The sequence below is a fragment of the Aphelocoma coerulescens genome, chromosome 3 (genome assembly GCF_041296385.1).
Source record: "Aphelocoma coerulescens isolate FSJ_1873_10779 chromosome 3, UR_Acoe_1.0, whole genome shotgun sequence".
Taxonomy (NCBI): Eukaryota; Metazoa; Chordata; class Aves; order Passeriformes; family Corvidae; genus Aphelocoma; species Aphelocoma coerulescens.
The window spans coordinates 52,498,501-52,516,892 of NC_091016.1; the positions used below are offsets into that span (position 1 = coordinate 52,498,501).

Genomic DNA, 18,392 nt, shown 5'->3' on the forward strand with positions numbered 1-18,392 from the left:
GAATTAGAGACAGTGGGGCTGTGTCAGTACAGCAGAAGTCATGCTGGGGTGGTGGGATTGTCAGCAGCAGCTGCTCTCAATGCAGCAGGGCAGCTCTCAGGAATGCCTGCTGAGTGCTAGAAAGATGCTTCTGATACAATCCCAAGCAAGCAACAAGGTTTATTTTGGTCAGTCTGTGACTCTTTTAATTACAGATGATTCTGTGATTTTGGAAATCATCTCTCCTCTTTATTAAAGACCAAAAAATTCAACTGTTCACCAAGTATAAACCAAGGTGGAGAAATGGTGATACGGAACAAAAAGTGCTGGAACATATAAGGTTGATATATCTTTTGTGTATTAAGAATCATGAACATCCATACTCTGAGAGGCTGGTTTTTCTTGCTGTGCTTAGTGGAGATCTAGTACAAGGAGAAACAGAGCATCTACTGATTCACTGATCTGGTATGTAGTAGATTTTTCAAGCAATATCCCCAAAGAGTAAAAGAAGAAAAGAATGTCAGTTATTGCATGCTAGAGACACAGTGCAGAGACAGTAGATCCAGCAGACATTCTGTGCTCTGCTCCTTATTTCTAAGAGCTACACACATAATAGTAGTTTTAAATTCAAGCATAGAATTCACTTTCTATTTACACGACATCAAACAAGTGTCACAGGATAACTCAGTCGCTGGACAGAATCAGTTGTATCTTACGATGAAATGTCAAAAACCTGCTGTGTGCCACACCACAGGTGTGACAGGGAAAATGGGAAATCAGCCTCATATCCATTTTAAAGGCTCTGTTTAAAGACTCCCAGTCCTGATCCATGTCACAGACACTGCACAGCAGCGCTCCTACATGGAGCTTGTGACCCAACTCTCACAGCTAGGGCTTTTCTGGGTCACGCAGATCACATTAACGTGCTTAAGTGAACTGAGGCATCCTTCCATTGCAGCTGAACTGATGCTTCCATTCCTCATGGTATGCTGGGAAGCTGAAGGTCCTTCATGGGTAGGTGGGACTCCTTTGCAGGCAGAGCACACCTACACATAGCCCTAAACAAAGTAGGGCAGAAGCCCTGATGCCTTCAGCCTTTCTGCTGCCAGTGTTTGCAGCAGTGATCACTGCACACCACACTGAGGGGGGTACTGTGCAACTGCCCAGCAGCCTCTCCTTCCCTGCCTTCCCACCTCAGCTCGCCTCTCCCTGTGTCCAGCTCAGCAATTCACAGAATTGAATCACCAGTTTTTCAAGGGCTTTCCTTATGAAAATGGCTTTGTTTAGATAGAGCTGCTCCTTATGCTCAAAACGTGTAAGCTGAAGAGCAGCAAGCTCTGGCTGAATATTTGCTTTTTTCCTTTGCAGATCCCCCTGGATCTACTCCATTCTGTCCTGCTCATTGTTCAATTAAGAACTGAAATGGGAATGTGATCGTTCAACCCAATACTGAGGGCCCTGTGGACAGGCACTTGATTTCTCTCCTATCTGTCGTAATGGCAAGTCCCCACACTTATTCCCCTGGTGCTCTGCTGTACTGCTCTGATGAGAAAGTCATTACCCTTTTCAGGAAAAAGCTCCATGACATGTAGTTGTCAAAGGCCTGAAAAGTCAGAAAGCTGTTACTTTTGAAACAAGAAAAAAAATGAAAGAAATGGAAAAACAGTTTTTGGAAGCTGCAGCAGTTTTCTCAAGGACAGCTGTAAATGGCACTTACTGCATACAAACAGGAGCCAGCAATGATGAAAAGAAAGCAACAAATAAACAAATCAATGACCATGCCAACAAAAAAGTGTTCAGCTGCCAAGAACATACTTTATCTCTCATTAGCATAATTATTGCTTAGAGTTTCAACTCCAAATGCCACAAACAATTAAAAAGTTATGTTATGCTTAAATATTTTGTCATTTCTTGGCAAGAAGGCAGGCTTAGGGAGAGGAGGGTATGAATTGCATCCCTGCCTTGTTCTATGAAGTTATCTCACTCTTTTGAGGAATTACCCTCTTGCACTGATAAGCCAATGGCAGCCAAACCTGATAGAAGCCAACATGGCCCCCCTGGAGCAGAGAGAGTAGAGGGAGCTGCTGCCAAACTGCAGCAGCTCTTAGATTTTTAAGATGCTGGAAACAGAATCAAGAATTTTCCCCAAAGAATATTTCACACTTAACTTTTTACTCCTAGGGAAAGGTTGAGAGAGGCAAAGAGCTGAGATCGGGTGAAAGAAAGTTGTTTCAATTGTTTATCATGGATATTGCTTCAGCTACCTCTTTCCCCAAACCTTGGAGCATATATAGACAGAGCCTAGGGACCCAGATGGGCAGTGAGCAGAAGTTTGGTGTCAGCTGGGAAGGAAGGAAAAGAGCAAGCAGTTGGGACTCCCTCCAGCCAGAGAAAGGAGATAGGATGGCATTTCCTAGTCCTCCTCAAAGCACTGCTTTTAACTGTGTATAAAATTAACACATATCCCTCCAAATGTAGCCTTATATTTAGGCAGTGAAAAATCTCAATGAAGACAGTAATTTCTACTCAGCCTAGTCCATTGCATTTAACTAGGAAAAGTTACTGGCGTTTTGAGAAGCAATGACATTCTTGAGTCTTTTATGAATGGATAAATTTGAACTGCATATTTCTGCCTAAATACTGTGCTTTCTTGTCTCAAGGATGGTCCATATTGTTTCCAAAATAAATTTAAGGGAGCTTTGCTGGTAACTTCCCTGGGATTAAAGTCCTGAAGCTGAGTGAGTCATGTATAATGGATCCACCTCTGAGAAGTCCCATCAATTAAAAACCAGGTGTGCTGCAGGAAAGTGCTCTGGCAGCAAATCACCATCAGAAGGACCTTTCAGAGTCAAGTCCACCCTTGTTTTATTGCAGGGGTCTGCTGGGTCATTACCTTCGGAAATCAATTCTAAAGTGTGACAGATGCTTTCAGCTTGCAGAGCTATGCACTGTGGCAGGCACCAAAGAGCTGCAGAGCTGCTGTGGCTTTTGTGGAGTTTATGGATAGCTGGTGGCTATAATTAGCAGAGCCCTTTATGCAACTGTCATGTCCCTGAGAGAAATCAATGCTGCAGCATTGTTTTACCTTACTTGCCTTACCTAGACTGCTCTAAATTGAAGAACAAATGCAACCACGAACTGCAGGCTTTGAACCGCATTTTAAAGAGCTTCACTAATGTAATGCAATGTTTCAGCAATAGTATCAGGCGGTGCAGAATAAAGCTTTTGCTCATATAATTGCCTGGGGAGACCTCAGGGCTGGGAATCTTTAACAGGTTGGACAGATGTTTATCAGGTATGACACAGTATCATTTATCCAGCTGGTTGGTTTAGAAGCCCCCCAGAGGTCCCTGTTTTCTTTTCTGTATGTGTGGGATGATTGGGTTTCTTACAAATTGTTTGGCAAACTGGAGGACCAATAAAGCTTAATTACACTCCTGTGTGGATTCCCTTACATTTAATAATGTGGATGGTGTTTACATTTCTTTCAGGAAAAGCATGTACAGAAAATTTTCCCTCCACAGAGTTTTCTGTTGCTGTAAATCTTACAGGACCAGAATACCTCTGAGACCTCCAAAGCTTTGACTGAAATTGGCTGGTTAGTACAGTAGTTATTAGACAAGTGCTGACACATCTACATGTGAGGAAGCACAGAGACTGATAGTGAGAGCCCTATTACACCATGAAATCAGGTTGAAATATGAAGCTGATGCAGGAGCCTTATGAAGCAATTTAACAAATGACCACTCTGCGGGAGAAACAGGAGGAGGCACATAAGGTTTTAATTACACTGGTTATGGAGTGGATTTTTTAGTGCATTGCAGCCGTAATTTTGTGATAATCAGGAAATTCAAAGCCATCAGAAGCTCTTCTTAAAATTTTCTCATTTATTTTGTGTCACTGGTAAAGGAACCTGGGTGTACCAGCGTATCTGATTCCTTTATAGTAGTCATCACTGGTAAAACACTAAGGACTGTAATATGCACTAAGGGCACATTAAGTGGGATTAAAACAAAGCACAGATTAATAGCATGAATTTTATGTGGAATTTTATTTTCGTATGCTTCAATGCCACCTCCTCCTGAAGGCAGAATAAGAGTTGCAGGTGATGAACTCATGCATGAGTTTAGTCCTGATGATTTTTACTTACAGAAGGTAAAGCTTTGGGGTTGTATTTGACTACCTGTGTACCATTGCAGGAGTATATCGACCCTAACATCTCTCAGAAAAGCACAGGAGAATGTACCAAGGAATGTTAGTTAGCTGTGTTTTTTCATAAAACTCTCTCTCTCTTAATAGTGACGAACAAATGGGGGAACTCCTTTGAATCTCAGAGATTGTTGCAGATGATCATTAAAAGTGTGGGTTGGAACACTGAGGACATGGAAGAGGGAGCACATCAAGGAACAGCATCCTCATTAGGGCAGAGAGTGATGTATTCCACACCCACTGGAGGTAGAAACGATGCCTTTCTTTCCCTATCTGCTGCTGACACAAGAAAGGATAAATAAAGTCAAAGGAATCACACTGAGACCAGGTCAGAGGAGCTAATGAAAAACTGTGTGGCTCTATCTAAAGAAGTACAGGGTATTAAAACAGAACTGACCAAGAAAATCAAGTTTATCTTTCTGCTGTGGTCCTTGCTTTTCCCAGTTTGTGCACTGCTTGCTTTCTCAGTGTGCATTTTTACAGTTTCATGCAAATTTATCCCCAGGGATTCCAAACAAGAAATGGCAGAATCGGATGGAAATATTTTGCTCATCTTTCATTTACCTGCAGTAGCTCTTCCCTTCTGTCTAAATACCAAATACTGCCTGTAAAATAACAAATGGGATGCACTGGAGTTCAAGACTGCAAACAGCCTAAGGGAAAAATGTGCCATTGATGGCTGCAACAGGCTAAAGGTGTTAAAAATGCCACTCAAGCTTCTCCTGCCTTCCTCTGCACACATGCATTAAGAGGAATCATCCAGGGGAAGCCACTGGAATTTGATGAACCTAGCCTTATTCCAGCTGATTTGATGGGCAGGGTGGAGGCCAGTGGGAGCAAGCCCTGGAAGCACAAGTTAAAATAGATTATTTGTCCATTCTGTGGCTTGGGGTCTTCTGCTGTCAAGTCTTACCCACTGATGGTGGCTTTTGCTGGTCTCTGAGATGGAGCGTGATGAGGGTCTATGCCTGTTTCCGGACTGCACTGGGAGTTTGAGACCTCTACCCTTATTCCAGCTCAAAATGGTGAGTGAAACATGCTGCCAGTGTGCTGCCATCCCTCTGTCCTCTCTAGGATGTTTATCCAGAGCTGGAAAGGTGGACACAGCGTACTACTGCAAATGGCAGCATGCAGACAGCTCTGTCCCAGTCAGACTGCTCAGGAGGGGCAGGGCAGCAAAGAAAATACGTTGTTTTGTGGGGTTTTTTTTGTTTGGTGTTTGGGGTTTTTTTTGGGTTTTGTTTTGTTGCTGTTGTTTGTTTTGGTTTGGGCTTTTTTGATATGCTTGTTTTTAATTAGCAGCCTATAGGAAAAAAATCACTATATGCAAAATAGTTTTTCCCTTGGTTTCTTAAACTCCCTGGTGCCACCTGTTTGTAGCGCATGGTGTACTAATGCTGGATACAAGAGTCCAGCAGCTGGCGTAGGTAACATTTTAATAATTCATACATGGTCTGCTTGTCAGAGCTGTTTTCTCTCTTTTCACACCAGCACACCAGCGCTTTCCTTACGTGACAACTGGAATGTTCCCTCCAGACTACTACTGTGCACAGTCACTCCACACTGCTTTCAGAGCCCAGGCAGCAGATGCAAGTGATCAAGGATGCATAAATCTTCAGCAGAAGACAAGGCTGGTACGCAATGAAAAGATGAACCACTGATCTCTGGATATCTTCCTGTCTTGTCCTGCCGCTGGTTATTTTAGCAATTTCAGCAGCTTTTTGAGGTATACCAACTCTACAGTTCGCTGCTGGTTCTTGTTAACAAAGATTCTTGCCAGGGATCATTTCTGATTAAAGGATTAAAGCACAAGGATGAAATTGAGAGAGAATCGATTTTGATTTCCAAGTCTTTAGATGCATGAAAGATGTTTTCTTAGCTCTGGAGTCAGAAAAACTGTATCTGTGCTGATATGTGTTATGTTTGCTTCATCCAGCTGCTGAAGAAAAGAGGCTTCACTCCCTTTGAAGTTTACCCTTCTGAGCTTAGTGCTGGTACAAGTAACTGAAGTGGCAGCTTTGCCCTTTGAAGATGACTCATTTCTGTCTCAGAGTTTCCTTCATTTTTTCCTCTGGAAGCTGATGGAGTTAAGGGAATACAGAGCCAGTGTGAACTCAATATCAGTAAGGCTCTAAAGTCCTGGTAATAAGAACACTGTAATAAGCCAAGTGAAGCAGTAGCATTATCATCATCAGATTTCATTACATCTAGCCCTGCCAGAAAACTCTTTATTTGTTCTGGTCTCTCCATGGAGTGTTGTGGTGTTGGAAGTGGCTCCCTCACCATGACTACAGAGGGGTGAGTCTTGTAACTTAGCACTGCCATTAGGTACATAAACCCAGATGAAGCAAACACTCTACAGCACCCCATCAAATCCATTCACACACCACAATTCCTCTAGCTCCTCAGAGATATGTAGTACTCGACCCATTTCATCATATATTTTACATTTTCCATTTAATTTTTCTATGTTCTTAATTAGCAATTAATTTTACAGCATCATTCTGTCTTCTTGATTATTCAAACTTCTTTATGTAATATACTATAGACAGATTAAAAAAAAAAGTTAAAAAGTTCAACCTCTCTCAGCCATTTTCATTATTAATTTAATCCATTTCTCATTTTTAATTGCCATGTTATCTCTCTAGCTCCCTTCCCACTCCAATATGTTAGGGGGAAAAAACCGATCCAGACCAACCTTCTGGTTTGTCCTAGCCCCTTTGGCTAACAGTAACTCATTCTAGGGTTTTAATTGCATTTTTAATTAAGGCTGCTACAGCTATTGGCTTTGAGCCTTTCATCATGCACAGTATTTTTTTAGCATGCAAAGCAGTGCACACTGTTCAACAGGGACAGCCTCTGACAGAGGCAGAGATACAAAGTGGAGCATGTTATGTTGTCTGCTTTAAGAGCCTGGGCAGGGAATATGGAGCTGTTAGTTAATTTCTTAGCTGTCTCACATGTTTGGGTTTAATTTAGTCACCTCATCACTGTCTCAGTTCTCTGCCTGTAAAATATCCTCTCTCTTCCCAGCTAGTGGCCCAACTACTCAGAAATAACTCAGCCTCCTTCTGCCTCAGTCATCCTACCATTAACCAGCATGTTCCTTGGCACATGCCCTCACACAGGTACCAAATAGCCCCTGCCTCAGCACCATTATTTCTGGCATTTGCAAGGTGCCAGGATGGCTGCCTTCTCTCACATGTGTGCCAAACCCCTGCATCAGCTATTTTCTCATATCTGAAACTCTTATCTACTGCACAGAGCCCAAGAATGAATAGAGTGATGTGGCTGCCTGTCCCTACCTAAACTTTGCCCTTCCTCTGCACATTTGCACATCCTTTGTGTGATCCAGGATAGGAGTGCATGCTCTCTGCTGTGGACAGAGAGAAAATCCATCCTGCCCCTGCTGAGTGCTGCAGTTGTGCCACCTTAAGCAGAGCGGTCACACACCATTAATGCCCAGCTAGTGTAGAGGACGCTCACCTAGCTGTGGGTTCAGTGATCTGCTGTTACTGCACTGTGTATGACTCATCTCTCTGACCTTGTGTTAACATAAAATCCAGACTGGTGCTAATGGGAGTCGTGTTTAAACAGTTGTAAGGGAACACCCTTGACACTGCAGTCATTAAAAATGGCATTATTTCATTTCCAAGAGTGCACAGATTTTAGCTTCCACATCCTAGCCAAATTCTAACTGAGTATTTATTTTTTGCATCTCAGAGTGGTTTCTGTCATTTTTTCTAGCAACCACAGTTTTGCTTCCTACCCTAAACCCTATTAGATAGCTCATGTACTGTATATAGTGTCACACAGAATGAAGCTGTTAGAGTACTTGTGTATTGGAAAACATTCTGAGAAGAAAACATATAATGTTCAAACATAAGAATGTATCTTATTAGTAATTGATACATTCTTTGAACTGTTCTGAGTGTTCATAAAATGCTCTGAGTTTCTCTGATGCAATGTGAGCTGTGAGAACAGTCATTGCTTACACAAACTGTGTAATCACAAATGAACCTGAGGTGTCATAATTGCTCTGCTTCCAGATTCAGCAGATTTCACAGTGCACTACAAAAGCATAACCAGTAATAAGACTGCAGGGTAATTAGTTCAGTAAAAGCAGGGTGGACTTCCTGTAAAACAAGCTAACATACCTCATTTATTTCAGCTTCTTCAGGAAAATCTCTTCAGGCTTCTGATAACCACTGAGCCAGGAGCTGACTCAAGCACAATGTTTAAGGAACCGGTATGAGATCAGCCCGTCCCATGATGAACCCCCCTGGCCAGGTTCTGAGGAACAACTGGTCAAGTTGGAGCTCACAGATTCCCCCTGCCCAGTGGGGACAATCCCAACAATAAGAAATGGAGCAGCTGCACAGAATAATTATAGGAATAATTCATTAATAACTTTCAAAAATTACTAGCATTTAAAGTCAGTTTCCAGAAAAAAACTACTCACTCTGGTATGGCACCCAGAAAGGTTTATTCCTATGGCTTCAGCTGTCAGAAGATGTTTGTCCAACTAAAGTGTCAGGTATTAGACAAGTCCCAAATGCCAATTTTTCAGTGATTGTTGTTATTCCTTGGAGCCAGTCATACTCATCGGCATTCCCATGAACAGAGGGACATTTTTCCCAGACAGAAAGAGTTTCAAAGCCCAAACTTCCTTCCAAATGAAGAATTTCTTCCAGGCAGCAGAATATCAGGATACAAAATGTAAGTGAGGCTTATCTATTCATCACAGCTACTTTTCCTCAGATCGTGTACAGAGTAGGGTGCACTCTCACTGGAAACGAAGCACAGCTCTATGCTGAACCATGAATAAGGCTCAGTGACTACAAAGAGACAGATGCTCACCATGTTTTGGCTGTTCAGACTTGATGCTGCAGAACAGCAGCCTATGGATTGAGCTGGTCACAGGGAGACTTAATTGACAGTTCATTTGAAGGTCTTACAGGGTCAGATACAAAAGTCCTCTAAAAATCACTACACCGACTCCACACCCAAGCTTAACAATTACCTACATTCTGCTCAGTGGGAATCACAAATCACCAAGAATCACAAATCAGTCCTTGTGATGCTCTTCCAGATGGCAAATCCAGATGACAAGCAAAGAGGTGTAGTTCTGGATGTAAAGAATATTCCTATCTTCTGAGCTGCTGGGGCAGGTAGATGACAGTGGTACTTGTAAGTAAAATTTGGGAGGTAGTTGAAACAGTCAGGTTTAGTGATATTTCTTAGAATTCCACCAAGTCACTTTTAGAAGCTTTTAATGTGTAATTATTTGTAGATCCCTGCTAGTGATTCATTAATGTCAATAATTTCTTTACGGATCCTTGAGTTTCACTATATTCACGTATACTCAATTTTTTAAGCTGTCTCCTTTCTGCTTTTTCTTGATAGTCAAAACCTTGTTTTCTAAGTGTTTTTTCTTTTTTTGTTTTTCATTACTTTTTCTTTTGAAAGAGAGTTTTAAAATAAAAGTTTAATACAATGCTATTTATTAGAAAATTGTAACCCTTGCAGGCTTTTGAAGCACTCTGTGGAGTTTAAAGGAAAATTGTATCTTCTGTAGAATGTTAGAAGAAGCCTCAAGAGTATCACCAAAAGATGCTTTTAACAGTTCAGAGGTTTTGATAGCAATTTTCAGTAGGACCTTTTGAATTTGTCCGTAATTCTCCTGCAACTTTAATAAGATCTCTTGGTACAATCTCAGCTCACTATTTGTTGATGGATTTGCACCATTTCCTTGAAAGTTCATGGCCTGAAGGCTGAATTGTTACACATCCAAGACCCTTCCCTTTGCCTTATTTGGGCACTATCAATGGGCCTTAGTAGGAGCGTATAAGCAAAAATGGGAATTAGCTACTATCTCTTTGTGTTTGGGAAGACACAAGTGATGTGTCTGAAAGACTTTCAAAGTCACAGGAAGGAACCACTTCTCTGATTTCAGTGGGTGTTGAGCCAGATGGTTTCCAGAAGGGGACTTTCCTTGCAATTTTTCAGCCTTTTGAGTAATCTCTGTAAACCTCTCTTGGCTGCTTCAAGTGCTTTGCATTTTCTTTGTTAATCTATTTTTAAATAACCAGACAGACACCCTATTATAGTTTGATTTATTCTTCAATATTGATTTTTTAGGGTGGCATATGATTTGCTCCCATGACTGTTTGCAGTGACAGATCTTTGGAGTCAGGAGTTTTTGATAAAAGAAATTGCATTGTTTCACCAGCCACATGGTCTGTAAGCAAGGAGAGCCAGGCAGGCTGGATCACCTGAGCTGCTCACTCTGGAAATCATGGCTGTACTTACATGACAAGTTAGTGAAAGTCCATGTATATGTCCTAATTAGATTTGAAATATCTGAACTCAACATTGTGTGGTACAAAAGGTGCCAAAATGGGAGATGCTACCTTACCTACATAATGTAAAAATTGTTCCTTTTTTCTTTTTATGCCAGCGTTTAAAGTTAACAGTTTAATTAGGTTAAAGTTTCAAGTACAGTCAGAATTCATGTGGGCTGAAGCATGATTTTTACAGTTCATTTCTGGCTAACAAGGGGAACTATTTCTTCTGAAAATCAGAGGTCCCAAATGGGAAAATATTTCCACTGCATTATACTTCAATTGATTTAAACACAAATCCAGCAGTGGCTGAACACCTGAGAACAAGGTGTACCTGGTAGAGGAGGGGATCAACTCTGCTTTTCTCAAGGATGGAGGCATCCACATCAGAATTGCAGGTGTAACAAACCATCTACATTGGTCTTGTTTACTCTGCTCAGTGCACCTTTACTTCCCATTCCCTCCACCCTGTCACTGCTCCAAGACTGATTTGGAGGGCATATGTAAGCTGGTCAAATGTTAGAAGTGAACTGGAAGACAAGGAGGGAAGGATCACGGAGGCTTGCAGCAGCTACTGCATGAGTACACATCACCAGGACACACAGCAGAGCCGTGAGGTGGCCAGGGGACACCACAGGTTTCCTGTGTGTCGTCCTCCTCTCTCCATCTCTCCACCCTATACATATCCTATGTACTATAAGATATGTACCCAGAAGACACTAAAGCACAGTAATGTCTTGATAGCCACATGAACCAGTAATATGGTCTCAACGGTTTCTTTAGGAGTCACTTTTTATCTTCAGTATATTTTTCAGAAAATATGTCTCAATTTGGAAACACGGGTGGATGAGTAAAAAACCTAACCTAATAAGTGATGGCATTATTGTAGGCAATAAAAAAACCCAACAAGAGCTGGTCAGTTGGCATCTTTTCTACAAAAGGACAGCAATATAAATATCTTTCATACTAATAACTTCTTTTTCTTTATTTATATAGTAAGATCGCAGAATAAGAAAAAAATATTACAATTGCTGAAATTCCACTGCTCTTTATGTAAATAGCACTTCATATACACAAACATCACTTGTAAAATACAAAATAGAGACATTTATAGTAAAATTCTGTACTATCCTTAGCTACAGATGAATAATTTTCCTCACAATCTTACAACACACAATACATAGAGAAAAGCAAATGAAAACAAATTATGCCACAGGAATGAGACTGAATCAACTATTAGATTATCTTTTCCAGCTGATATAAAGAAATACTCTCCTAAAAGCATGCCACAGGGTCATAATTTTCAAAAGGGGAAGGCTATACTCTGGAACTATATACTTCATAAGGACGACGGTCTGCAGAAATGCTGAAAGGCACTGAAAGGAGTGACATTTAAACCTAATTATAGACAGATTTTCTAACTCAGCAGACAATATAATTTCCTCTATAGTTTAGTGAAGCTATTTTAAAAATAGCTTTCCTGATTATTCTATTTTCATAACCAGAACCATTACAATATAAAATGATGAGGTGAAAATGCAGATTTCTGCTCTAACATGAAGCAGAAGAAATATGTCTTAGGGAGTTCATTTGGGGGGCTGGAGGAGAGATCTTTTCTTGCTGCAAAGCATCACACCATTTGTCATCAATTTAATGTATGAAAGAAGTGCCTTGGGAGCAAAGTCACAAAAGTATATTGCACAATTGTACGTGAAATGCTGTGATATATATTTTTCATAAATATTTAATCTTCTAGGGTAGTTACATCCAGATTATCTTTCAGTCTGAACTTCCCAGAAGACAGGGAGGATTTATATGCTCCTGTGGTAATAGCCCATTTTGTTCCCCCAAAATAATGTCTATCTATCACAGAATATGAATGGGAATGTCTAAGCAGAAAGGAGCCTGTGGCTAAAAATTTTGGAGTGTCTATCTTCATGTTTCAGAATTGGCATTTAGGGAATGAACCACAAGACTCTTGGCTTTCCTGAGCTGTTAGAGGTTCTTTTGTGCAATGGTCCTTCAGGCCTGTTGTCCCCTTTGCCAGTGGAAAACCATACATGAGCCACATAATGCCACATGAAGGAGAAGGCAGCAAGCAGCAACTGCAGTGTTCCTGGCACATGTCACACATTTCCACCACAGCCTGGACACCACGGGAAGTCACTCAGGCCAGCTCTGCCTGAGGTTCTATGCTGGAAGGTAAGGGCTGCACACCAGTAGGATTCTTCATCCATTGACATTTAAACTGGAAACAACTGTTGTTCTTTAGTGGGGAATAATGTTTGTTGAATCATTAGCAGGGAAGGGTGTCAAGTAGAAAGGGCTGATGGTGACTGGCATCAGAGTGGTTGGGACATGGATGAGTTTTGGACATGCCTGCATGCATACAAACATCCAGAAAATCCTGTAGGAATTACTGACAGGTAAAGAGTGTGGCCCAGAGAAGGAGCAAGGTAAGACCCTGCCAGGGAACAAAACCTTCTGGCAGAGGCCAGCTTGGAAATCAGACATCCCTTCCACATGCTGTAGAAAAATACTCTTTCCCTGTGCTTTGCACACAGACTTATTTGCTGGCAGCAAGCAACTGATTCCATCATTGCTTTCTCCTCCTTGCAGTGACTCCAGTCACTGGGGATTAGATGTTTAGGAGGCAGGCAAGTCCTTCATGAGACTGCAAAAAATGTACTGCTATCAACTGTACATGTCAACTCCTAATGATGTCAGTAGGGGTTTGCTGGCATTCCTGACTATGTTATTAAATGCTTCTCCCTATCTCATGGTGACTGGCTTTCAGAAACATATCTTCTGTTTCTATGGCTCTGTTTTTCAGATATAAAATGAGAAAACCAGAATTTCCTTACTCAGAGCCTGTCAGGAGATTAAAAGCACAGAAATTTTCTCTCTTTTCAGTACTCAAAATTATTAAGCTGTTCAGTAATTATGGCACAGTAATATATTTGATAAATTTTGTGCTGAATAGATAATAGCATGAGGATATAAATATTCAATAAGATTGAGGTTCGTTGCAACCCTGGACCAAATTGCTGTGGTTTTGGATAGTAGGAATAACCATCACCAATTTCTTCATCAATATAGTCCCATACAACCCCACCCATTGTGTGATTCTTGTAACTATTATTACCTGATAAATAGTACTTCCCTTCTAGTTGCCTTAAAGATGCCTGAACTCCACAAGATCCTTTCATTGATCTTGGCTAGGGGAGACTTGTCCTTGCTGAAATTCTGAGAGGAGCTCATTCAGCCTCTAGCCGCTTGCTGCATATCCTGCTTGAGTTCTCGTGCTTGCTTCCCTTGTGGAACGGGACTGAGAATCCTTTGAGGACTAAGGGATCTAGTCAGCACTAACCTAAATGCTTAGTATCAGTGAAACTTAATGTTAAATATGTATTACCATGCACTATTCTCACAAAAATCTTGCTGAAATGTTCTTTTATCACAGCCTAATTCTTCTGGTTTCGCTCCTTAGAACGTACTATGCCTTATATTGAATTATTGTACTCAAAGCTCAGATTAACTAAAGAAGAGTATACAGCCCCTAAGTTACTTCTCTATTAACAATACCTTCCTTTTGAATTCAGTAATAGGTTTTGGATGTACTGAATTTCATCAGCAGATTTATTTTTGTTCACCAACAGTGCTTTGTACTGTTGCAGGTAAATTGCACTCGATTAATAATGCTTTTCAAAAGGAAACATTCAATGTGGTGTGGCAGGCACACAGCATATAAAAGCCTTTGTATTTTATAGTCAACCTCGACATGGTAAGAATTTACCTGTAGTGAAATAGAAGACATCAGTACAATGTGAAAACTATTCCTTTGTCCCACTGACTAGTGATATTAAAAGTTACTCTTACATCCAATAATATTAGGGTTTCTCATTTGTCTTTCCTTCTCTGTGCACTGCCTAGTAAAACACTTCCCTTTACTTAATAAACACAAAATAAAAGTAACTGTCAATTTGGCAATACATCTGATTACTATTAGTTATAACTTTATATTAATCATTAATATTTTGATTTGTTTTATGTTGATGAGGTGTATGTTGTTGACTTGGAAACAGAGGTTCATCCAAAGCATAAATTAGGAAGTTTGTTCTAACACTAAGCTGTATATCTATTTGTAGATACAAAAATGCTGCTAGCAAGGATTTTCTTGCTATTTTCTAAGTCTGTGAGAGACTTTTCTCTCTCACAGAAGAGGTAGCAGAGTTATGCAAATGACCAAACACCTGCAGCCTTGAGAAGCCTTGTTTATGGTACAGTAGAAAAATATTTTGACAATGGATGTTTTAGGATTTTAGCCAATCACCCCAAGGGGCGGCTGATCCTTTGTCCAATTAGACTATGAAGAAAAAAGTCTATAAAGAGTTCGTAAAATAATTAAAGAAATCAATCTTGCTGCACAATTCCTGCCTGCTGGACCATTTCCTCCTCCTCCCTATGGCTGCGGGACACGGTGATATACCCTAGGGCTGCATTAATACCTACTGTCCCAAAATTAATTTAACACCAATTAATTCCAGTTTCACTGGAAAACCTATGCTAATGGTCAGTTCTGCAGCCTGGTTTAAGATTTGATCATTAGTTGTTTGCACTGAGGTAATGCTTAGGTTCAGGCTTCATTCATGAAAGGATAGCTTGAAAAATATACATAGTGTTAATTTTATTTCATTTTTATGTTTATGAAAATATAGTCCTAAATTCATTCTATGGGATGTGTAGAAGAGGACTTTAGGAGCAAGAAGAGGCACAGGTAGGACTAGTTTAAACAAAGAAGTGGGGGAGGTAGAGATAATCACAATGCAGCATAAAAAGAAAATCTACAGTTGGCAATGTTCAAAAGGGCTGCGAATGTTAGGTCCCAACCTAACATCTTCTCAACCTTTTTGTAGATCTGTCTTAAAATCAGGTGTGAGACATCAGCGGACAAATGGTGGCACAGTGAGAAATGTGGGGGTTTTTCCCTGGAAACTGGGGTATTTCAGTCTTTTATTCTTTATTCCTGGCCAGGCTGAAGACTTTTTGAAGGATAGCAGGCTGGATTCTGGGAAAGAGATTTTAAGAGGAAGGAAGGAATGATCTTCTAGCATGTGTTGTAGTTGTTTCCTATATATGTCTCATGAGTCAGACAGAATAGGATCAGGTCACTGATACTTGTTTTACCATAACAACAAGAAAAACAGATTTTGGTGATAGGGGTGGTGGTGAGGTGTTGTTTTTAAATTGCTTCATGCATTTTTGAAAGTACAGGGGAAAAAACTGTCTTGCTATTAACAGAGGTTCTTCTGCATAGACCTACATTTTAAGTCATTTCTTTAACAGCCTGTAGGCCAAATATCTTTTATATTTCTATACCTGGTAAATGTCATAAGAGTGTACAGTGCACTCTGATGGAAGTGGATAAATCAATGTTACTATTGTATTATATTTAAAATTAAGCAACCTAATAGTATAAAAGCTTATATTAAAGTTGTCTTACTTCACAGAAGTTTTTCTCTTTGTCCTGTGATGTTCTTTCTAAGGTGTACCTTTCCAAGGAAGAGTGTAGACTTTGGCCTTGCCGAAACGGTATTTTTTGTAAACTTTGTAATATCTCACATGACTCAAAATTTGTAAAGGTATAGGGCTGAGTGACAAAACCTTTCTTTTGTACTTCTGATTGGTTTGTTAGGTTGATTGAAAGTCAGTGGATGATAATAAGATTCAGCCTCAGTTTTGATTGATGAGTCAGATGACACAGTTGAGAAAAAGTAGGACACTGTAGCTTGTGCTCCCTCTAAGTGGATAAAAATAAAGGACTACATTTTCAAAAGATTCAGGTCACTGAAATAGGCTTTGGTGTTCATTATAGCAGGTGCATGTGGCAATAGTACCCATGGGCTGTTCCAGACATTGGTTCAGTGAGGCAATGAATAGCACTTATTAAAATTTAACACTGCTGAGGCAGAAGGGTTGCCTGGAAAACAGACCTGTCCAAATAGCATGGCGAGATGGGAGTATCACAAATTAGATGGTTTTGCCTGTGTTTCCTCATCGGCGAGTAGTAATTCCTGCTGACTTCATTGTGGTAATGTGGGCCTTCAGCTACAAGGAATAAATGCCATGGCTGAGGGTTTCTGGTACAGTGTGTTGGTTTGTTCTGCACTCCCAGAGAAGAACTGTTAGGCCTCTGAGCTATCAGGACCAACCACAGAAACACACAGATTTGCCCTGCAGGAATGGTGAGAGAAGGATGCCTATTTCAGTGCTCACCCCTGCCAGGTGCTGGCTGTAAACCCTGTGCCCAGAGAAGAAGTTGCCTGGGTTCTCCATCCTGCTAGGACATTTTCAGGGAAGCATTGAAACTTATGCCACCCTACAGTTAAACATTAAGCTCCTTTGAACTGTAGGATCCAATCAGCACAGGAAATACCCAAGGTCATCTCAAGTGTTGTTTTCAGGTATGCCTGAGTATCTGGGTTAGAATGTATTTTACATATTAGAGGCTGAAAAGATGGGCTTCTCATCAGGATTGCTCTCTAGGAGTCTAGAGCCCTGAAAAGCCAAGCTGCAGTACATCCTAGCTATCAGCTGTGGATGCAGCAGGAAACAGAGATCCTTTCCCAGATCTGCAACCCGACTTCTTCCACGGTTGATTACTTCTTGGGCAGCATCTAGGCAGCATCTGAAACTCATCCTAAGAACCTGCCCTGTGTGATCCACATGCAGGCAGCCACATCCAACACTGGACTTCCCTACTTCAGCGAAGTATCTTGGCCTGGAGGTGATGTGCACTATCCACTAGGTCTATGGGCTGGAACTGTTGTGTTGCAGGCATCCAGACATTCACTGCTACAAATGATAACAGCTTCAGAAACACCTCCAGTCCCTGGAGCCCAGCTGCCTAAGGCAGAGTCAAAGAGTATCAGTGTCCAGACCAGGCTCCAGCACACCGGCCCCAGTACATCCAGTCCAAGTGTGCACATGCTGTTCCGTCCAAACTCACAGCCCAGGGCAAGGAGGCCTTGGAGAGCAGTGCTGGGCTGTGTACACATGCTGGGGCCCGGGAACACAGAGTCAAATGGAGCTGAAGCTGAAAGCTGTTTTGACAAGTTAATGTGACCTTTCCATGAATGGGTAAGAGGGTGCGTGAGCTGTCAGAGAGAACGTCGCCACTGCTGGGTCCAAGATTTTGTCTGCCACTGTAATACAAGCTCAACTCAGCCTGTTGCATAAAATTGATTAAACAAGTACAAAAATTCTACAGCAATGCAAACTGAATTAAAACAGGCAAAAGGATTTGCCTGATATTCACCAACAGCACCACTAAACTAAGACTGGGACTGGGCCTCAGTTAACCAAAATCAGAAACCATGAAATTATAGCCAACTAAAGTAGCCTACTTTTTTACTAAAAAAAGTAATTACAGACAGACTATTTCATGCGTAATTCTTTCTGGGGCTGTGTGTTTTGAAATGGATCCAGAGAAAGCTGGTGGGCTTTGCTGACACCATCATTTCCTGGGTGCCCAAGAACTGGTACAACATCTTCAAGACAAAACCAAAATCGGTCCCAGAACTGGTAAGATCAGGATGGAGGGCTGGACACCCACAGTTGTGTAAGCCCACTTCAGCTACTTCATTCTTTTATTTCCCACTAAAACCACCTCTAAGAGCAGACTGCCAACCTGGGGGAAGAAGGATAAAACATTCTACAGAGTAGATGGAAGAGATATTAAGTATTTTGTGACTTGAACCCTTATTTTTCAGTATGAAGTATTAAGTATATTAACAATTTTTCTTCTTTTCAACATCTTGAACAAGAGATTAAAAAGACCAATTCTGCTGGGTGACTGCC

General features: G+C 41.0%; 1 long non-coding RNA gene across 4 annotated transcripts in view; it reads left to right on the forward strand.

Annotated features, from left to right (window-relative positions):
- Window positions 1-6,723, forward strand: part of LOC138108119 (uncharacterized) — a 59,616-nt gene extending 52,893 nt beyond the window's left edge. For 3 of the 4 annotated variants that reach the window (XR_011149867.1, XR_011149865.1, XR_011149866.1), the window contains 2 exons: window positions 4,279-5,213; window positions 5,680-6,723. This is a non-coding gene — a long non-coding RNA (uncharacterized lncRNA). The remainder of the gene's footprint in view (window positions 1-4,278; window positions 5,214-5,679) is intronic. The other variant, XR_011149871.1, reaches the window with a different exon arrangement.
- Window positions 6,724-18,392: the final 11,669 nt, after the last annotated feature.